General features: G+C 44.7%; 1 pseudogene; it reads left to right on the top strand.

The window, feature by feature from the left end:
• Nucleotides 1-447: 447 nt before the first annotated feature.
• Nucleotides 448-23,034, top strand: part of LOC143639944 (CD44 antigen-like) — a 75,082-nt pseudogene continuing 52,495 nt past the window's right edge.

Below are 23,034 nucleotides of genomic sequence, written 5' to 3'. Positions count from 1 at the left end.
GCTGAATGTATGTGCCATCGGGGGCGCTGGCTGGCTTGGCTCTGGGCAGGGCTGAGGGGCAACTGCCTGCCACAGGGCTCATGTTTGGTCAGCCCGAGCAGAGAGCTCACTCATCTGCTTGTGGCTTTAGTGGCTGCTTGCTGTGGCCGGGGAGGGCAGGGTTGTATAGATGGTTAGGCCAAGAAGGGAAAGGGAGAGGATGACACCAATCCCAAACTGAAGCCTCAAAATATAACACTCCCCAGCAGTGCCCAGTGTGGAGGTCTGGCCATTTGGGAGCCTCCATGTTGAGGGTGGAATCCACAGGTGAGAGGCCAACCTAACCCCCATGCCTGCTTCTGAAAGGTGGTGGTGGCTGAGAGAGAAGCTGGAGGGCTTCACAGAAGCTTCTGGCTGTCTCCTGTGGGGCTCTCTGGGAGAGAGAGAATTATCAAGCTGCCTTCCAACATGATGGTGCTGCAGGAAAGATGCCCATGTGCAGGGAAGCCTGACCTCTGGCAGAGAGCCACACTGACCTCCTCTTCCCAGTTTGCCAAGTGGGAAGTTGTCCACAACTGGGCCAAGTCCTGCCTTCCCATGGGTCCCCTGCCCCATGAGACTCAGACGGGAATTCGGGCACAAAATGAGTGCATGGGTATTACAGGGGACAGAAACTCATGGAACCAGATCTCCCCGAGTTTGGGGTGCACTGGGAGCCTGGGTGTGTCCTCCTGAAGCAAGTGTCCTTCATAAGGGCAAGTGTGGGCAGATGGGTCTCAGGTGGGTGTGGAGGGACTGAGTCAGCTTTGCAAAACTCAGATCCCTAAAACCTGCCTTGGGTCTTCACCTTTTTAAAATTTTTCTTTCTTTCTTTTTTTTAACTAAAAATATTTTCTATTGGTTCTTTTTAGTTCTGCATGGCAGTAGAGTCCATTTTGACATAATACACAAACATGGAATATATGTTGTTCTAATTCAGACCTCAGTAGGGTCTCGACCTTTTGACAGTAAAAGTTAATTGCAAGACTTTGGTATGTGTGTGTGGGTGTGCTCATCACCAGTCATTTTGAGCATTTACTATGGTGTCACAGCAAGTCTTGTCTGGTGGTGGCTGAAAATTCATGTTGTTGTTTTAGAGTTCTTGTATCTTCTGCAATTGCTTTTTTTGTGGCTTGTTCTATGTTTCTGAGATACCATCATCACCGTTGGTAATAATAGCAAACACGGGGTGCTGACGATGTGCTAGCACATACCAGTTGCTTCCTGTATGCTAACTCACCACACACCAGCCTCATGAAGGTGATGCTGTTGTTATATTTCTTATACATATGAGGAAACAGAGCACGGGGAATTTAAGTAACTGGGCCAAGGTCACACAATTGGGATTTGATGGAGCTGGGATTCAGACCCAGCAGGTCTGGCTACAGAGTTCATGCTCTCGGTCAAAATGATGGTGATTTTCCTGGTATATTAAGATTTCAGGGCATCCCCCAAACCTAGATGATTTTACCTGGGAGTATTCTGGTTGTTTTCAAAAACTGTTTGGGAATCTGGTTGTGTGTGGGATCATAATGCCCACAGAGCTGGTTTTGCTTTTCCTTTTCAAACACAATGTCAGAGGAGAGAATTGGAATTGCAAAAATGAAGGGGGGAGAAGTCATCATTAAAACTCTTCCCATTCATACGATGAGTGGCTCATTCATTCCAATCCCTGCATGGAAGTTCTACACTCCTTTACTGATGGGATGTTGGGGAGGGTGTAGGACTGGAGAAGATGGTGAATTGAGTTCACTGTTACATCAGTATTTCTCACCAGGATGAAAAGTGAAGGCTCTTGATTGGTATTTCTTCATCAGCTAGGACCATGACTCAAGATTGGGCAAAATGGAAATGAACCAACTGAATAGCAGCAAAATGTTGGCCTGTTTAAAAGCCCCAGGTTCGAAGGTCTTCTTTCTATCACTTACAACTGTAGGGAGGGGGCTGTCAGGAGTCAGGCTTCCCGCCTCCAGGGCATAAAGAACTCAGCCCAAGCCAAGTTTGGCCCAGTAGGTGAACATCAGTCACATCATGGAGCAAGTGAATTTTCTCCGCATACCCCTGGATGAAAAACAAGCCACCCAGGAAGGCAGGAGGCAAAGCCCCTTGGGGACATCTGATTTAGTTTGCAAGACAGAGTCCAGGCAGTTAACCTGGGAACAGGGAAGTGTCCAAGGTTCCCCATGGGTTTTGGTTTGGGTGCACTCAAGCGGGTCTTTGTGCCTTCTGGGAGGACCCATGCACCAGTCAGAGAGTTAAGCAGCACCTTGTTGTACTTCATCTCCTTGAAGACATGGGTGATGACCGTAATGCCTCTTCACAGGTGTTCACACTATGCAAATTAAGGTGCCAGGGACTAATGAACAGTTCCATGCAGCCTCTGACCTAGAGTGTTTTTTTCACCCATACCTCTCGCCCCACACTTTGTAAACTATGAAAGCATTAAATGAGTGTCTCCTATATGTCAGCCACAAATGTTGCCAATGCTGAACGTTCCCAGTTCAAAACCCAGAGTCCAGAAGGCCTGAGCACCCATCTGGCAGCCTTCAGATGACCAGCCCTGTAGCCACTAGGGAGCTGCAGGCTCCACACCTTGGAGGGAGGACAGGAGCCCCGAACATACAGATGCAGACAAGAGTTTGAAGAAGAAATCTCTTGCCCAGGAGACTGCCTTTGCACTGGATCCTCTGTGCTGGTACTAGCTGTTTTCATATGTCAGGTTCATACCTTTAGGCAACTTAAGTAACTTTCACTTTCCTTTATGATCTTCCAGTTGTTCCCCCTGATAATTTATAAAGATTCTGTGGTATGCCTTCAGTTAAAAAGAGGTTCTAAGGATGTCTCTTAGCCTTGTAATGACTCTAAAGTCCCTTAGGGGAAAGCCCATGCCTCGGGTACATTTTTGTACAACTAGAGCTCCCAGCTGTTGGCATATCCCCCCAGTTATAGTAAGTGCTAAATAAATACTTAGATGGTTGAATGAATAACATTTCTAGATTTGACTAGGAAAGCAATCCCCATCATTTACCATTTGTGATTTTTAGAGGTTTGGTCTAATTCTTTTTCATGTTCTACAGGGGAAAAGTATTTTTTCTAATGCCTCTTGTAATGACTCTTGAACCTTGAAATATCTTTTCTCAGCACTGTCTCAGGTTTTAGTGGATCCTTCTTGAGGTTTGACATATCAGGCAATATAGGGGAAGTTTAGAGCTCATTCTTTTCCTTTAATTCTGGCTCCTTCTTTGCCTCAGTTTTTATTTTTTAACCTGGTTTCATGTATTATGAACTCTGACTCTCATAATCATATTTTCAATATGCTCAGAGAGAGTATGTTGGCTTTTTGGTCACTACATTAAAAGGAAAATATAAAAAGTGTTGGTTCTTTCAATCCATGATTTAAAAATCTTCCAAACCAAGGATCACCTCCATATAACCACATAGCCCAGAGGAGGAGGCTGGGCCTTGTGGGAGGGTGCATGGAGGTGTTAGGGTTATAAAACAAGACAGACTTCAGTTTATTCCTCTCTCTCCTACGTGGAAGCAGTATGAGCTCAGGCAGTCGCACTGTTAAGCTTCAAGAAAGATATTTTGTTCATCATTTCTAAAGCTATGTGTCTAGTACATAGAAAGTACCCCAAGGGGCTGTGGTTTGGGCTCAGCGGTAGAGTGCTTGCCTTGCACATGTGAGGCCCTGGGTTTGATCCTCAGCACCACATAAAAAAAATAAAGGTATTGTGTTCATTTACAACTAAAAATAAAAGAAATTACCCAAAGAATAGAAATGATTGTGCTATTTTAGTTCTGAGTACTGATTCATTATGTGATGTTCAGAAAATCTTTTTTTACCCAACTTTACCACCATTTTTCCATGTTTAAAATGAGAGGGCTGGATTCTAATGGATCTCTCAAGTTCTTTCCAGGCCTTTTGTTCTATAAATTCACCATTCTGTGGGCCCACTAATACCTCAGTTTCATAAAACTTAATGGAAAGAATAACACTATTATAATGCAGTACCAAAAAAATGTGATGTCTGGTTTATATTAAGTGTCAGAAGTGAATTATTGGTCCATGCCAGAAACAAGCATATGGACCCAGTTACCCTATAAATGCCAATAAGCCAGAATGACTCCGAGGGAGAAGGCACGTTGCCCAGAGTCCTCCACTCTCATCGCCTGGGGAGTGGACAGCTGAAGAAGCTCAGGTCAGCAAAGTTGACATGTCCCACCCACACAGCTGACACTCCAGGAATCCAGGCCTAGAGTTACCTGTAGGTTCTAAATGCAAGGTCCTTTAAACTGTCCTTGCAAAACATTGCTCCAAGTCAGAACAGCCAGCTCATAAAGGAAAGAAAAGATGGTGTCTTCACTCTTAAAGCTCCAGGAACACCTTTGAATTCTCAGCTTCCCTAAAGGAACCTTGCAACATGAACCACAACACTCAGCCAAAGCTCAACTTAGAGGATGAGCTTTAGTATCTTATGGAAAAACAATATGAGAATCTTAAAGAAAAAACAGAAAAGAAAAACAAAAGTACAAACCCATATATGTACATATATACTACCTACATATGAAATTTAGTCAAGGCTCTGAGTTAGACAGGTCTGTGTGTTGGTGAGCTGCTGCTTCTACGGAGAGTCTCCCAGACTCCCTCTAAGTTTGTTTGTTTTCCCAGGAAGCCAGAGAAACTCTTGCTCTAAGTGGGCAGAGGAAAAAAAGGAGCCTAAAGACTTTATTACTGAGGAGTTTGTCTAAATGGGTCAGAGGCTAAATCCTCTGTCTGGTTCCAGTCTTCTATCAGTCACTGAAAATCCTGGTCAGATTACAGCCTATTCTGATTGTTTCCAATTTACACCCATCACGAATCCTTTGACCATGGGTTTGGGTTGAAATTAAATTCCAGATGGGTTCAGGTCTCATGTCACATACAATGCCCTCAATTAGGGTTGAATGTGGTTCAGCCATCTGGATCTCCAGCTCATCATTCAGACACAAGTATTATTTTAGGAGAATTGAGAACCCACACATACCCAGCCAAGGTCTAGCATTTCTCCCTTAGACACAGGATGACAAGGGCAAGGTCCTTCCCTTATTGGTTGTTTCTCTTTCCCCAGTTGTAAAATGGTGACAAACAGACCCCTTTAGCTTATTAGAGTGTATGGTGTGATTGGTACTGTGGAAAGAAGTGGGGGAGGTAGAAGAGCTAGTTTCCTCAGAATTTTACAGCTTAGTAGAAGAGAAGTTTAGTAGGTGAAAGAGTTGTACCTAAGAGCAAATAACCAAGTGTTGGTAGATCAGAAAACAAACAAACAAACAAACAAAAAAACCAGACATCTTCCTGAGCTGGGACTATATGGGAAGGCTTCAAGAATTTGAGGATGACTTGAATGTGGAAAGAAGATGGATACAGAAGAGGAGAGAAACCCCAGGACAGGATAGAGCATGGACCAAAAGTTTAAAGCAGGAGAAATTAATATGACTGAATCAGGGACAGAAGAGGGGTCAGCCTGCCTGGATAAGAAAGTCCATGTTGGGGCTGGGGCTGGGGCTGGGGCTGGGGCTGAGTGGTAGAGCACTCACTTAGCATGTGTGAGGCATTGGGTTCGATCCTCACCACTGCATAAAGATAAATACAATAAAGGTATTGTGTCCATCCACAACTAAAAATATTAAAAAACAAATAAATAAAGTCCACATTGAAGAACAATGAGGGATAGCGTTGGACTGATTCTAGGTAATTGGTTAATAGTGGCACTGCATTACTAACTTCCCTAGTGCAGAAGTCTGATGACTCATCTGTCAGTGCTAACAGAGTTTCAAAGCAAGACAGCTTCAGTATCGGTCGAGAGAGAACCCTGACAACTTGACCTGGGTTAGAAAGTGGCAGTTTAAGTGAATCCCAAACAGTCCTCAGCAGCCATAGCAAGTAGAAGTCAGCTCTTGTGACATTTCCTACTGACTCCCAGAGCTTTCTGAAGTGCTGTACTAAGAAGTCAAACCTTGACTCAGCTACAGAGAGTGCTGTGATCCATTAGTGATATCTGCCATGGACAAAAAAAAAAATGGAAGATTTGACCCCCAGGTGATATCACTGGGCTATCACCATAGTAGAGCAACAGCTTTCTCCAGCTTATGCTTCTGATCGTTAGTATAGAATGTTCTGGGAGTTCAGTCATTCCTGAAGGTAGCCAACTAGCCACACTGTCAGCTCCACCTCCTTTCAGAGTAGTCTAAAAACAGTCTTACTGAGAGTTGCTTGGGCCTTCTCTTATGATTCACCCCCATTCTGTTTTCCCATCACCCCAAGTGCAGTTAGTTGCTGGGAGTCAGGAATCTCCTCTGAACAAGGGCCAGGCTTCCTGGCAAAGGGTGCCATCTCTGCATCGCCTTCTCCATCTGCAAACCGAGAATACAAAATGATGCCTCACCCATGGGGGTGATAGGAGGAATAACAAGCTAATGGGGAAAAAGCCATTGAAGATGAAAGGGTTGTACGTTGCATGTTAATTACAACTTTTATCAGCCCTGGAGCTTCTGCATTCTCAGCTGCCACGGGAGCTCTGCTGTGCCTCCCAAATGCAAAAAAATAGCAGCTTCCCATGGACGGGCCCCACTGGGTCCTACTTGTAGCATCCAAAGTCAAGAAATCTGGATTCTGAACTTAGGCTGGCCAGCCAGCTTTGGGCCACTCAAGTTTCCTACTACTCATCCCCAAGGGGAAAAAAAATAGTCTCCCTACCTGGACAGGTAAGATAAGATAGAACCAAGGTATAAACAAAAGGCTCCATCAAGAGTCTACTAGAAATAGCCCCTGGGTAAGATTAGGACACTCTGCTCTAGTTCCCATCCTGTGAAAGCCTAATTGTGTGACCTTGGGCTATTGGCTCCAGTCTAATGCTTCAATACACTGTGTGAACCACCAGGGGATAATAATCCCTCTGCCTCCCCCAGACCTCTCCACCTTGGCCTCCTGGTGTGAAAGTGTTTTGTGCTGGTAGGCAGGAGCACGTGATGTAAAACTACAAGGTGCTATTATTACCTGAGGTGAATTTTGCCTTTATCTATGGCTCCTGTTGCTGGATGACCCCAATCATTGAAACTGTATTCTTTGGAATGCTCACCAACCTTCTGGGAGCTGCCTGCCATCCCCTGCTTATCTAGGAGGGCCCAGTCCTGGCTCAGACATCTTGGTTGTGGCCATTTCCTGAGGCATGAAAATTCATTCAGGCTGGCAGGGGACCAGGCACTCTGCCAAGATGGGTCTCAATGCATTTGCGGTGGTAAATCCATAGAAGCACAAGGTGGGATGCTTCTCAGATGCTTTGCTAGGGTTGATGGGTCAGCTGGGAGGCTCAGGTTGAATGGAGCCTACACAGTAGCACTCAGAAGTAGAGAAAGAGAGGAAGGGCCCTCTGTGCAAAGTTAGCCTGGCCTGGTGACCAAAAGTCAAAGATGATGGCATGTCAGAGTGGAAAGGGTGGTAGAAATAGTTTTATTGGACTAGACAAGGAAACAGAGCCTCGAGGACTTCAAGGGACTGGCTTGAGGTCATACAACTATTTAGTAGCAAAACAATCTGACTCCCGGACCTTTCCATTTTGTCCTCTGAAATGATAGAGGAGAAGGCATTGAGCAAGAGGACAATGGGCTGAAATTTCCCCAAGGAGACCTGAAGTTCAAAAACAGAGGAAGACTAAATAAACGGTGTTTTGGTGACACAATGGGAAACGGTGAGGTGATTCCCCTCCGCTGGAGCCCTCGCAGCGCTGGACCTGGTTTCCTGTGACTATCTTGCATGTCCTTATTTGGTATCTGTTTTGATCCTTTTTTGCCTTAATGAACCTTTGGATCCAAAGGGCCCAAGAGCAACCTGGCCTGGGTTCAGCTCAGCCTCTCTGAGCAGTTCTATGAGTTGGATCAACAACCAGGGGTTTTCAAATGATTCTGTTTTTCACTCAGCATGTGTGCATGGAACACCAGTGTGTGTTCTGCTGTGCTAGGCATTGGGGTACAACTTGAAACCAGAGAGGCACGGCCGCTTCCGTGATAAGCTTACAGTCCATCGGAGAGACAGATGGTAAACAGCTAATAAGCCCCTATTTAATTATACCATGTGAGTGTTATGAAGGAGAAGGCCAAGGTCTTGTGAAAGCGTGTAACAGGGAGCTCCCATCCGATCTAGGCCTCTTAGAACCTCCAGGTTGCCGGGTCCCCACAGTTCCTGGAGGACCCCGCTTGTTGGATTTCTCAGAACCCTTCCTACTCTCAGTTTGAGGATGGGATCAAAGCTTCACACGGCAGCTCTAACTAGACTGTCCCCTCTCCTGACTTCCTCACAATTGGGTCCTCTGAGTAAGAAAGCAAGAAAAACATAGTTTCACTCCTCAAAAATTCTGAGAGCTACTGGTTTGCCCTACCTGCTCTGCCACAGACAACGATGGGTTGAGAACCATGGGACCCTCCAAGCCGACTCTGGATTTTAGAAGCAGAGATGGGTTGAGAATCATAGGACCCTCCAAGCTGACTCCAGATTTTAGAAGCAGATGGTGGAAGAGCATAGGAACCCAAATTCTAGAGAAAGAGAAAAAAAAAGGGGGGTGCCATGTGGCTTGGAGGTCATTTTAGGCAGGGAAAGGGGAGGGTGTTATAACTGACTTAGGATCTTGAGTGTTAAATTTTGGTTTAGGGTTAAACATCATCCATTTGCTTGACCCTTTCTTGGTCTTATAGCTGAAGCTTGGAACCAAGGTTTACTTAGCATATGTGTGCAGGCGGAGGGTGTTGCAGAATGACTTCTGGTGATTACGCCCGTGCATGTTGTGTGTCCAGGCAGGAGGAAAGGCAGGAACTCTGGGATATGGATGTCCAGCATCTGGCTAAAAGGGCCTCCATGTTTTATCTCCTTTGCTTCTGGTGACTTCTTGGGAGATGACAAGAGCAGATTCTTTCAAAACAGTGATACGGATGTGGCATTATTTAAGATCCTGTCAAATGTATGCACAGTCAATGATAAAGATATGTAACAATTGGTGGAGTGTAGGCAACAACTAATCCAAATGATCAGTGGTCAACAGCTGTGTCTGGTAAATGAGAACAGATTCAAGGTTATCCGCCACTAACGGCACAAATATCTGTCTCACCACATTGAGTCAGATGTACTTTCTTGGATAGGAGAGTGAGGGTTATAACTCCCATGACTAAAGAGAAGCTGCAATCCATCTATGCATCAAACTATGAGATTGTTATCCATTTGGGTCTTGGTTTGTAGCTATCAGTGCAGTGTAAGTAACAGAGCAATCAACTCTCCTAAAGTATTATCTTCCACAACAAGAAGTCTGGGATGAGACCATTCCAGGAGTTCAGTGATATTGATATTGATATTGGAGAAATGGTTTTTCCAGAAGTGCTTGATTGACTTCTATTTACTTCTCATTAGACAAGTGGGATCACATCCCTAACCAGTCCTTGATGAGGAGAAACTGGACCTTAATGCTTCATCAAGGTCAATCATAACCTGTCCACTGGAGCTAGGAGTCTGGGCTTCTGCCTCCGCCCCAAAGCACAAGTTGAGGGTTTCCAGACAAAAGTTGAGTTAGTCAGAAGAAAACCATGTTGCAGTGATAACAATGTGCATTAGAGTCAGTAAGAGCCACTTGGTGGAGTTGTGGTTTGAAACTCTATCTGGGCCAAAGAAAAAAGGTACAACTAAGTTCTTGCTTTCCTGAGCCACATCCTCCACTTTTTTTTTTCTGAGAAGACTCACTTAATGGATAGAATCCACATGGAGACACAATATAATTTGAGGCTTACATGGTCTTTGGCTTATTCTCAGTCATAGTAGTCACAACTTTATCCTTTCTTTTCTCCCATAAAAGGAAATAACTTCAGGGAATAACCTTAAGTTTGTTATAATTCCAAAAAATAGTCTATCTTTTGCATACTTGAGCACTTTATTATTAGAAACTCAGTATTTAATAGGCCATTTCAGCACTGTTGGAATAACACCACACCCCAGGACTGCTATCATGATCCATTATCAACCAATCACCATGGCCTTGGATGAGCATCTCATCCTGTAAATTATGAAATGACGACCCCCAAGAGATATGGCTGGCTTCTTTTTTCTATTACACTTTTCTAGTGGAGTGTTTTAATGGGTGTGAAGTGTTTTCGTCTCCATTATCTAATCTGGTCTTTACATTAATTTTGTGGTTGGCATTATCATCCTTTTGTATGGGAGGGAAACTTAATGACTTTCCCAAGGTCATTACAAGTCAAGGTCATAGCTAATTAGGACAGGATGGAGATCTGAACCCCAGAGCTGATGTTCATGTCACCACACAACACTGGCTCCCCATGGATCTTACCTGGTTTTTAGGAGTCTGGGATTGGCTATTGAATTTTGGATTAATTGGTCTTTCAAAGGCAGAATCCTTCTTAATAGTTTCTTTGAGTTCAAAACTCAAGGGCCCAACATCTTGGCCTTTTAACACACCCAAAAATGAACAGGAGGGTTTTCTGGGCCAGTTCCCTGCCTCTATACATTTAGCACATGAATGTAACATCCTGGGGGAGGCCTTCAGGAATTTTTTGTGTGATTTTCACTTTTTTTTAACACTTAAACAAAGTTAAAGGATCTATGATGACTCTATTCACATGTGTTTATAGATGGTTCTCACAGATGTGGTTGTTTCTTCCACAGGAAGGAAGCCAGTTCTTCTTAGTATCTAACCATGAAGAGCTAGAAGAAATGGATTCTATTAAGCCAAAATGACTTATGCTTTATTTTGAGGCTGAATTTCCAGACTGGGAGCCTTGTTGAGCATTAGCCTGGCCAGCTAGTTCTAAATCCACCCCTCAGTCCTAAGCTGTAGTGCATTTCCTAAGAGAGGCTTCCCATGGGGACAGCAAGGGCCCTGGAGAGGAAAGGCTTCCAATTATAAGAAGCTTTCTACTGCAGCAGGCATTTCTGCTAGAATACTTGTCGTGCTGTGGGGTTGACTTGTTTAACATCTGTCTTCCCCACTGAACTGTAACTTTATGTTACCGTGACCTTGTCTGCCTTATCTGAAGCCCTGGTCCTACTAGCACATGTCTAGTACATGAAGGCACTGGACAGAATCTTGCTTGCTTGGTTGGAATTGGGGTTCTCTTTTGGTAGGCCTGTATCCACTTTAGTGTTGGGGAGGTTTGGATGAGATTGTGTTTTACCATGATGGATTCAGGTTAGGATTTCCAAATTCAACTTTTAATAATAACTTTATCGGCTAGGTGCAGTGGCACTCACCTGTAATCCCAGCAGCTGGGGAGGCTGAGGCAGGAGGATCACGAGTTCAAAGCCAGCCTCAGCAACAACAAGGCACTAAACTACTCAGTGAGACCCTGTCTCTAAATAATACAAAGTAGGGCTGGGGATGTGGCTCAGTGATTGAGTGCCCTGAGTTCAGTCCCTGGTACCCCCCCCATAAATAACTTTATATCTATTAATTTCTATCATCTATTATCTATCTCTGTCTATCATCTCTATTACCCATTTCTCCATCATCTATCTTCTATTTATTCCTATTTCAATAAGAGACAAGTGTGTAAAGAGCGAGGGAAGGACAGCCAGCAGGCCACCTCTCTCGCCTCCTTCTTCCTCCGGGCTGTGTGCCTCCCCACTTCTCTCGCCAGCTTTGTTAAGTGGCACTGACTAAGAGTAGCATGGGAAGCCAAATAAATGCAACATCTCATCACGTAGGATGAATGTAAAGGACAAGGGGGAAGAAACTCTCTTCCAAAAGGAGAAAGTTGGGACAAGGTTCGGGGACGCAAACCAGGCTCCTTCTTTACTGGGGGCCGAGAGAGGATCTCCCTGCAGGTCCCTCCTGGGACATGTGGCAGCTCCTTCTCCCTTCCAACAAGCACCATCAGGTAGCTCACAGGCTCCTCCATCCTTTTGAAGCCTATTGGAGCTTTCTGTTTTTATATTGTTTGGATGGTTAAAGTCAACAGCCACTTTTGTGTTCTGCATTGTTAAAAACTTTGAAAAACCCTTCTGGTTTCTTCTCCAAAAGAGCTTCCCAGACCTCCTGGGATATGGTCAGAAACAGGCCCCTCTTTAAACAGGCACAGGAAACAGTGTTTCAAAACCAGGTGTCTATCTTCTTCTAAAGGCTAGACTGAGCACAATTACTCCAGCCTACATAGTTGAGTCTCTGGGCTATTGGGAATCCTCTGATGTCCTGGGCACTCAGAAAGCACTGTGGACCCTGTAGTGACAGCCACATTCGAGTGCTGTCACTCAACAATTACTTCTCTTGAAGCAATTAATTTACCTGCTCTGTGCCCTGATTTTCTCATCTTTAAAACAGAATTATAGTACCTATAGCTTAGGATCGTATTAGGACTGATGTGAGGGGGTCCATGAAGCCCTTGATAGAATTTCTGGCATGGAGTAAGCACTCAACAGTAATAATTATGATGGTTGTTATGATCATAACAATCATAGGCCTCTCCCTTCACCATTCACCCCTGACTGTGCTCCCGCCACACTCGAGAAGGCTTCCAGCTGCCTTTGACAGATTTCCGTTCCATTTCTGGGCATAACGTTTGCTAATAAAATCTCCTTTAATTTGGTGGGGCAGGCACACCAGCGTGATGACACACACATGTGCTTACTGCAACCGCTGCAGCAGAGCAGATAAGGTAGGCCGGGATGTTCCAGGAAGCTTTGCTGGAGCTGGTGAAGGCAGATGAAGGCGCACACTCCAGGTCCTGTCTTTACTTGCACAATTACAGTCAACCTCCCAGGCTGCTTGTCTCAGCAGGATCAAGCCTTTCCTGCCTTCTGTCTTGGCAGTTGGTGGTGGGGCTGAAGGAGGAGATAGCAGTTTCCTCCCTCTTGGGAGGAGGTGTTTCTTGACAGTCCTCTCCCTGGTCTCAGACAACAGAAGAGCCCTCAGAGGTGCTTTAACTTGGTAGCTTCCTTCTCATATGGGGAATTCTGGACTTTTCCAGAACCTACTTCCTCCCCTAGAGCCCAGCTTGGAATCTGTGGGTTGCCCACGGGGAGGGGGCAACTTCTGAGTACCTAAAAGTCCTGTCAATCATTAGGTTGTTTGGTTCTCTTATCTCCAAAAACACTTCATTTTTCTTTAACTGCTTAGTTCTGCTCCCCTCCAGAGGAAGGAGGGTCCGACCAGTCTAGGCCACACCTCAGAAGTGAGTAATACTTTTGCACTTTTTCATGGGAGTGTTTGCATCTAAGGCAGGTTCTCATCTTGCTTTTAATTTCATGAGTGTGGCTTTAGGCTGTTGCTTGGCACGAAACAGCAGATAATCAAAGTGTAAGTGATTTTTTGATGGCATAAATATATTATAAATTTAGAACCCATGGGTCCTCTCAGTATTTGGGAGAGCTAAGGCTGGTTGCTCAAAGTTTTATCTTCTGGGGGAAGAAGGAAAAGATTGATATCTATGGAGTACCTGTTAGGATACCTACTGCATACTGATTCTTAACATATATTATCTAACTCCCTTTCACTTGTTTTTTGAGCAAATATATCTGGAATGAATGAGTGACTGAATTTCATACAAACCACGTTTACAGGCTGAGCAACTTAGGCTCATAGAGGGGAAGTGCTTGCCTCAGATGGCTCAGCTCTTGTGTACAGGCCTGGAATTGAATTCGGAGTGACCTTCTCCTTGTTAACATTACACTACAAGTTCCTACTCAGCTTTATGGGGTTAAAACTCATTTTTCAATCCCAGAACTTGGAGGCCTTGAAAATTCAAGGATCTCTTTTTCTAAGAATTTTGATTTCTTTTTTTTTCTTGGCTCCTAGAGTATTAAGAGACTTGACTTAATGTAAACTGGCCTGCATCTTTGGGATAGGAGGTGATGGGAACTTCCCTCTCCAGACTCTTCCCAGGGCTGTGGGGCCTCCAAGACCACCAAAGATCAGGGAGTCATTGGAGGGGCTGTCTGCTCAGCAGCGCCAGAGGACTGTCTCAGGAAGGAAGAATGCTTTGAATTGGCCCAAAATGCTGAAATCCACCACAAGGAGCACTGGTGATGTTTGCAGTAATTGAGAAAGAGCCTCTCTAAGGAGATCAGTCACTGTGTGCCCGCCTCTTAATAGAAACCACTCATTCCCTCCAGCATCCAGGAGGCCAGCAGTAGGCCTCTGTGCTCAGAGGCTTTGTTTGGTGTCATCTGAGAGCAGGGTGCTGTCTCTCTCTCTCTCTCTCTCTAGTTTCGTCTATTCTTTCTTTTTACTGGCCAGAATACCCAGCCTGGCTATCCTCTGCACCATAGCCACCTTGATACAGTGAAATGCCTTTGTCCCACGGGTAAGAGGGAACCATTTGGGTTGCTGTAGTATTTGGAGGGTAAGTTAGGAGGAAACACAGGCTTCTCTCAGAGGCAGGGAGGTAGTTTGAGACCTAGAGGCCATCAAATCCAACCACTTGCTTGTCTGATGAAGAAACTGATTCCCAGGCAGGCGAAGTGACTTCTCCAAGTGCTTGAAGCTTCTCAGTAAGCGGCTTGACACCAAACCCCATGTCACTGAAATTTCAAATTAATATTTTTCCCACTTAAAAAAAAGACATTTATTGGGTATTATACTGTGTGTGGGACTCTGGGATGTGAAGGTGAATAAGCCTTTGTCTCAAGGGGACCTGCTTTAGTTCCATGGGTTAATACCACTTGTGGCAGGTCTTTCCTTGAGTTTTATAGGTAGACTATTTATGCATCTCCCTCTAAATTGTCGTATTGTCTCTATCAATCTGTCTCTTTCACATACTATATAGACTGCATCTGGAAAATTAGGCTCCTGAATCCTAATTAGCTGGAGTGCTGGACGTCTCCAAGGGCTGTGACCAAGGATATAGTAAGCAACTGACCAGTTAATCAAGAATTAAGTTAGCCTGAGAGGCACTCCCCATCCAGGCTGCCTTGAGAACCCTTTAATCTTTGAGATGGTTGACTAATAGCTATCAAGTACCAAGTGCTTTTCTAAGATTCAGATACTTTGCCAAGGGCTTTAGATGCATTTCTTCATGTAATCCTTAAAAGCAACCCACGAGAAAAGCATTACTTTCCCTTTCCTGATGAAGAAACTTAAAGACTAAGAAATCACGGCATGCTTAACATCCCAGAGCTGAGTCTAGGACCCATCTTTCCAAAGACGACCTCAGCTGTTATGATCTTACAATAAATACCATGCGGATAACACTGCAGTCACCAGTTACTGTGAAATAATGAATGGCACAGATGCCTAGGGCCCAGGAGGTCCTTGGAAGGCATTAGAGGGCTTGGGAGTGACACATCACAGGTTCACCCTGTTGGGCTCTTTGGGAACTCGGTGCCTGAATGGAATAGCCTTGACTTTCAGGCTAAGACCAGAAGGGGCAGACACAGCCCTCCTTTCACTCACTGTACACAGCATGTGATTCAAATAAAACTCTTGTCCCCAAGGTCAGTCCATTTAATTGTCATAGCCTTTTCCTTCCAATTCTTGCTTGTGTATCCTACCGAGTTCAAACTCCAAGGACATCTTTTTATGTGCAAGGTAAAGGTGACTTCCAAATCTCATTTAATCTGTGTATGGGGGCAGGGCTCCTTTTACCAGATATCTGATCCACCCCAAACCCCATAATAAATAAATTAAAATATGCCCACAATTTCCCAGAAGAGTGAGCATCAGACCACACTGACCACCTGTCCATGCAGTCCCTGTCATTCTCTGTTACATCAGTACCAGAAATGACCTCATTCACAGATTGGCCACTTGTTTGTTTACCGTCTATGTCGTCACTCTTTGAGGGCAGGGATGGTATCTGTGTCCCCAGCATCTAGGGTCATAGCTGGCTCATAGCACACATATGGAAGATGGTGTGACTTGACACCTTATGTCACGCCTAGTGGGCTCCTGATGCTTCTGGAGGCACAGATTTCACAGGAAGAAGCCCATTTGTTCTCACCCAGAGATTTCTAGAACTCAGTTCCAGTGTGGTGAAAGAATGAGCCATTACTGGGTGTGGTCCCTTGTCATGTTCATGGCCATTTATTTAAAGTCAAATCAACACCTTATTTTCTTCAACAGCTTCACAGAAGTATCATTTGAAGTCATATTCCTTAAAATCAGGAAGTTATGTTTGGCCTACTCCAGCTGAGCATGCAATAAACGGTAAAGACTTTGGTCCAAACCCCACAGCTAGAGCTGTATTTAAAAGCTTGTCAGCAACAAGTTCTATGAAGCTTGGCATTTGAGACTGGCATCTGCTGTTACAGATAGGATGTCCCAGATTGAAAGCTCAGGAAGAGGTATGGATTACATGCTCTTCGTGCACAGGGCAATTGGAACTGTACTAATCCTGGAAATCTTTTGGCCCAGATTTTTGAACTATTCCCATAATACAGGCTCTCCTGCTTTGAAATGTTTGTGTATCTCTCAAAAGCATCTGAGCAATGAGCAACAGCAGAGTCATTGCACTGGGAATAGAGCTCTTGCTTCTCATGTGTGTGCACACATGTACACACGTGCTGCACACACACACACACACACACACACACACACAAACACACACACATCCCTGTTCACTGAAGCACTTGACAGAAAATGAGAAGAGAGAGATTGGGTTATTAAAATATCACCTGGCACTTTCTGAACTTCCAAGTTCAGAATCAATGAAAATCTAGAACTCTACTTAGCCACTTGAAATGCTCCGTTGTTGCAAGTCAAGAAAATAGTTTTGTAGACACATCACTTCCCCATTGACATAATTGAAGAGGAAAAGGGAAAACTCAAAAACATGAATTTTGTTCTTTTTTAACCCATCTGTAGGTCAGAATTGGTTATCAGTAAACTATAGATAAAGTCCTATTGGCAACCCAGTGTTAAGGTTTATGAATGACTTAGTTTTCTTATTACCTGAAATGAAATCATGGTTATTTCTATAAAAGTGTATCAACTCACTTGTGTTAGGATGAGCCTTTTTGAGTGACAGGCAAAGAGGCCACTTGGATGATAGGCGTCTAGTACCCAATGGAGAATGACTGACATTGTCCTACCTATGAGTTGAAGTGATGGAAGTGGGGGGTAGAGGCTTAAAAAGCATCAGTCTGAGGAATATCTGAACTAGATCCCATCTATCATGAGAAGAGCAGAGCCGTTGACTGGTCCACTACCCCAGCCAGACAGAAATCCAATCCATTCATCAAGCTCTTATCTAGGTCCCTAGAGAGTCAACCCTATTTGGGCACAGGCCTCAAGTCCCAATGCAGGGCTGACATTTTCTAGGAAAGTCTCCCTATCTCTTTTGGTCCCTTAGCTATCCACTGGAAGAAGAAGGTAGTAATCAGTTGTATTGTCTATTATTGGAATATTAACACTGTTCAAATAGAGGCAGTTAATAGAGGTGTTGACATGTGGTGGCTAAAAAGGAAGGAAGGAGTCTCCTGACCCCCTACAGTGCAACTGTGGACATTTTCTCAGCTTCTTTCAGCCTCAGTTTTGTCACCTGTAAAAAGATTTAGTGACAGAATTGTGTTTACCTCATGCCACTATTATGGGATTTGAGTTAGATATTATGAGGTGTCCCTTGCCGAGAGCCTGATGTATAGTTGATGCTCCGTTAGTATGAACGTGACTGAGAAAGCCAGCCAGGGGCTCATTGTAGGAGCTGTCAGGACCCCAGTGTCCCAACCATACCTTTTTCCCTGTAGTTCTCTTGGATTTCAAGTCCCTAGTGTGAGCTTCTGTGCCTGCCAAGCAGACAGCTGTGGCTTTGATAAACCAACTCTTTACTGACTCCTGTCAGAGATCGTGTGTCATTCTGGAGTCTGACTCCTGCCTTTGGCCACTTTCCTAGTGGGATCCTGGGCCTGTTGTGCTGTGAACCTCACTAAGTTAGTCTGTGAAGTGGGAATGATAATTGGCCCTCTCAAGGCTGCTCTGAGAATTATGTGGAATAACATCTGGTTAGCCACCTGGACCACATTGCCACACAGGAGCAGCTCCATACATTCCAGAATCCTCTCTTTCTCACTGGAAAAGATACTAAAAGAAAGGCAAAAGGAAAGACAATCAAGATTGGAGATGCTGTGGACTGTGTGATAAAGCTAGGCCCCGTGGGAACTAGGGGTGGCCTTTCTCCCCTCCACTGGCACGGCTCTGTCTTAAAGGACAAAATGGCTTAGTTGAGTTTCTGATTCTATAAATCTTGTCAAGCCCACTGTTCACCCAGGTCCAGCCCCCATAGAGTAGATTAGAAATTCAGACTTGGCTCTCTCCTTTCTGCCCAGTGAAGGAAGGATAATCTTTATCTTTATAATTGTAAGTTGCAAAGTATTTTTATGCTGATATGGTGAGGAAAAATATAAAAATAATAATGCTAAGCCTACATCACCCCCACAGCATGTTTGCAGAATGCATTTCCTGTGAGCTGCTACCTTTGACCATAGAACCCTATGCAAATTGCTTGACCATCTCTTTCATAGCCATGACATGGGTGACTGACCCTCCTGGTGCATTGCAGGACTTCCTGATAATCATCATCATGGCTATGGTTGGTCCCTACTGCACTGATTTCTAGATTGGTCTGTGTTGCATCCCAGGGAATAGCCAGACCTCGGTAGGTAATGTGGGCACTGGGGTAGAATGAGCAGCTGGTGGATCAGCCTGATACATCATGTAGTTCTGCCGGATACATCATGGTGGGGAGGGGAAGAAAGTCTGAAAACTGTCACTGTCCTCTCTAAGTGCAGTTACTGCTCCCTTTAGCCTGTGGAGAAATCAAGGCAAAAGGGCAGTAGCCCCAGGAGGTAATGGGGAAACCCAGGGGACCTGGGGAATCTGCATTGACACCTGGGTTCTTCAAACTCTGTGAGATATTAAGTCTCCTAATCCTGTTTCTTGATTTGTAAAATGAGACCATTGCTTCTACTCTCTGGATTTTATAGGGCTTCTTTTGGGTATGAAAGTGCTTCATAATTGGCAAAGGAAACTCCGAAATGGCAAGACTATCTGCCACACTTTGATTCGTTCCATTCAGCAGAGGGTGAGACTTTAATGGGTCTCAATTCATATGTGATTTTTGAGAGGCTTTCTGAGATTTTCATACTGTCCCAAGCATGCATAGTTACCCTCCCCATTTTTTCCTACAAGCTCCAAGGATTTCCTAACTTCTTATTTCATCCTGGGAGGCAGAAAGATTAGGTGTGCCCAGAGGAGCTACTGTGAGTTACTCGAGGTCATGTAGCTTATAATTAACAGGATTTAGGCTAGAATCAGTGCGTCCTACTCCCAGATAGAGCCCCTGGCTCATCAGCACGTTGGTGACCTATTAATCACCCCTGAAATGCAGTTATTACCTGTGAGTAATAGTTTCTCCTTTTTCTCGACTCTCACAAGGTACTTCTCTCCATCTAACTATTTCTTCAAGGTTCTGGCTGCAGACCTGAAAAAAACTGGGTACAAATTAGATGATGTGGCAGTCACTGTAACTACCCAGGAAAAAATATATAATTATAAAAAAAGGGGAACGATCCTTTTTCTATGTAGAACAGGAAAACCCCTATGTGGTCCCTGAGATGCCTTCTGAGATTATTGACCACATCCTGGGTTTGTGCTAGTCAATTTGCTAAATCAATAAGATCCAAAAAAGAAGAAAACAAAGGTTTTGACGACAGTGGATTTCCTGATTGCCATGGTGACACACAAGGTACACACTGTGGTTTCTTTCCATCATCTGTCTTCCTGGAGCTTTGCTCTGTATGGACTACTTAGCCTTAGAGAATTCTTGTGCATGGAGGCAACCATTCAGGGCATGTAATATCCTTTGCCAGGCAGACTGTGGACTCAGGCTCAGGAGTGGGGGCCTCAGCAGGCTTTCAGTATCCAAGTCCCATAATTGCACTTGAGACGAGGAAAGCAACCCGATATTTTTCTAGATTGTGTGTTAGGTTGGTTATGTGGAGGCCTTGGCTGAAGAGCTAGAGGAACACTAGGAAAACAGTTGAGAGAACCCTTTGGAAAGTTCTCTGATTGATAGAGTGGAGATATGGTGGGCTCTACTGGTTCAGATTTGGCTGCCAAGACAGTTTCCATGCTCCATAGACAAGAGACCAAGAGACCTGGGGCTTTAGCCAAGAAGTTGGAGCAACTTTCTTCTCTAAGTACCAGGAGATGAATGGTTCAGTTGAAAGCAACCCAGAACACATTCTGGAGGAAATTCCCCTGGTATGATTGTGTATGACTGTTTTCTCTGCTCATTAAACCCTCATCCACCTCCAGGGTAATTCCGGGAGAGACTGAGTCACTCGAGACTCATGGTCTGGACAGCCAAGGGTGACTCGGCCACCAAGTGTGATTTTGGCCTCATTTGGAAACAGATGCTGAACAATATGTCCTTTCACTAAGTGCCCATCACATGGGTGTCAGGAGATGGGAGCAAGTGACATGGGGGCAGCAGAAAGGATGTCAGCCTCCTGGACTGGCAGGCCTGGGTGGCAGCAGGGGCTGTAATAGCTTGAAAGAGTCAAAAGATTCTCAGAGGGAGACTTCTGGACTTTAAAGACATCAAACAGATGAAGAACAGAAAGACTTCTTCATGTCCTGTTAAGACAGCAGGGCTGTGACTTTATTGGGATCAGCTTGCTCGAACCTCTTATAACAGAGATTTTGGTGGCAAGAGTCCTGGACGAGGAGTCAGGAATCTGCAGTTACGGTCCCCTGAGGTTCTGCTTTTCTCACAACTGTGTGGGAAACCATGCTCAGTCATTCTTGATTTAATTTTCTCTTGTCTCTCTATTGTTCTTCCTGGCTCTAAACATGGAAGATCTAAATAGCAATAATGCTTTAAAATATATTTGGCCCTTTCCCTCCCCACGTCCAGTCAGAATCAGCTCACTTAGGTTTCTGAGTTGCATCATCTTCCATTTTGGACACAAGCTCAACAAATCAGAAGACAGAAACAGAATCCTGGCTTTTTAATTATCACTCCTATAAAAGTGAAGAATGTGGTGAGCTCACCAGTGCCTTGGGCTGCCACTGCCCAAGAGGTTGGTGTGGCTTGACTCCCAGGAGTCCCATCAAGTTGGATGCAGTCAGCCTAAAGTTGGGTGCCAGGTTCAAGCTCGATCAGCCTGGAGCCTAATTTGATCTGTCTAGACCTTTGGGTTGGGCAGTAGACATCTCAAAGTGTCACAAGGGTAACATGGTGTGGCAACCCAGCCCTGGGCTCACTCTGAATCCCAGGGTCCTCTCCCCACTTAGGCTGTAAATGGCAAGTGGCTTGAGGGCTGTAGCTAGGATTGGACTCTCAATTCCCAAAGACACCATGGGAAGGGCAAAGGGCAGGAACAGAGCAAGGTAGCTGACTTACTGTCGGAAAGCCAGTGAACATTAGGACTGTAGAATTTCTCCCCCTGGGAGAGAGCACATGTTCCATTAGTGAGGTTGTTTTCCACTGAAGCCTCACCAGGCCCTTGGGCGAGGGCCCTGCCCTTGAAGCCTTATGATCCAGAATCAAGGGAAGTCTGTCACTAAATGATATTCAATAAGCTCAAGTTGTTCTCTCTTGAGCTCTCTTTTAATGATCACCTCCCAACACTTTAAAAACCACGTGGAGAATAGGTGGGGATCTTCTAGTTTTAGAATCTGTCCCATGCATGAGCTGCCATTGAACACTGTGAAGGGTTCAGCCTGGTCTGAAACCTGACTCGCAGGGACCTAACTTGTGACTTCTCCATGAATAGGTTAACTCAAAAGAAAAATGGAGATAATAAAAGTGCCCGTTGCATCTTCACGGGAATAAAATGAGTTATTTAGTGTAAAATGTTGAAAACTTTCAAACCGGAATAGATAATGTCTACACCTGCGGATGTTATCACTCCTGGTCTGTGATAAGTGAGCGTGGGAATTAGACGAGTCATTGAGTCGCCAGAACTGGTCTGACTCTCACCTTCAAGATAAAGCAACACCTCATCTCCACACACATAGCTGATTCCACAACCAAATTAGGAGGAAGATACCTAATTCTACCTCATCCCTCCTGTGGAGATGATAGACAGGGACCAGGCCCATTTGGTTGACTCCTTAGAGAAAAAAAAATCCTTCATTTAGGGCTACCAAGAGAAGTGAGGTTTGGAGAAGTCACCTTCTCTCTTTGGGCACAGTATGGTGGCATGTCTTCTTCCTGAGGTCTTCATAGGGCCTGCACTGTTGACATCCTCTTTTTTGGGAGGTCTGGCCTCAGCAACGGCCCTGTAATGGTACTTGAGCTGTACCCTTTGTGGAGAATATGGCTGGAAAGTTCAGACAGGTAAAGCCAGTTACAGAACTGAAAATGGGTGTTGGAAACATTTGCTTTCAAGGAACAGAGCAAATGTTTCAGACTAAAGACATGTTTAGGGCCCAGTAGGCAATTCTTATCAAAGCCCCACAAGTGAGTTTAGATATATGTGGGAAAGGGATCAGAGAGACATCCTTTTTGTGCCTCCTGAGTCTGCTTGTCCTGTGTGTTTGTGGCGGGGGGGGGGGACATTCATTCTTATTCATTCATTCACTCACTCATCTATTCATTCATTTGTTCTCATTTACTTGCCCTAGACAGCTATATGGAGTACTGGGTAGATAACGGTAGGAAGAGAGAGATAGTCCTAGCTGTCATGAAGCCCGCAGGGATTTGCAAAATTCCAGAATCCTTGAATTCCTGATGACCAAAGATAACAATTTGTTATACTCTTTACTGGGTTCTGTCACAGACTTCTTTGAGAAACTCCTGAGACTGAGGGTCAGTACGCCATCAAATCACCTGTGCCCATGAGTTCACACACACCCAGTCTTATGCACAGTCCCACGGGTTCACAGAGTCCTTGAAGACCAGCCTCTGGATTCCAGGTGGAACACCTCTTGTCACCCAGCTCTGTCACTCTCCAGCTGTGTGAATACTTCCACTTGCCTCTTAAGCAAGCTTGGAAAGATGTAGATAACAGCAACCTGAGTGAAAATTACACAGTAATTTTCTCCT

The sequence above is a fragment of the Callospermophilus lateralis genome, unplaced genomic scaffold, assembly GCF_048772815.1.
Source record: "Callospermophilus lateralis isolate mCalLat2 unplaced genomic scaffold, mCalLat2.hap1 Scaffold_101, whole genome shotgun sequence".
In the NCBI taxonomy this organism is placed as follows: Eukaryota; Metazoa; Chordata; class Mammalia; order Rodentia; family Sciuridae; genus Callospermophilus; species Callospermophilus lateralis.
This window is presented reverse-complemented; position numbering and strand designations above follow the sequence as displayed.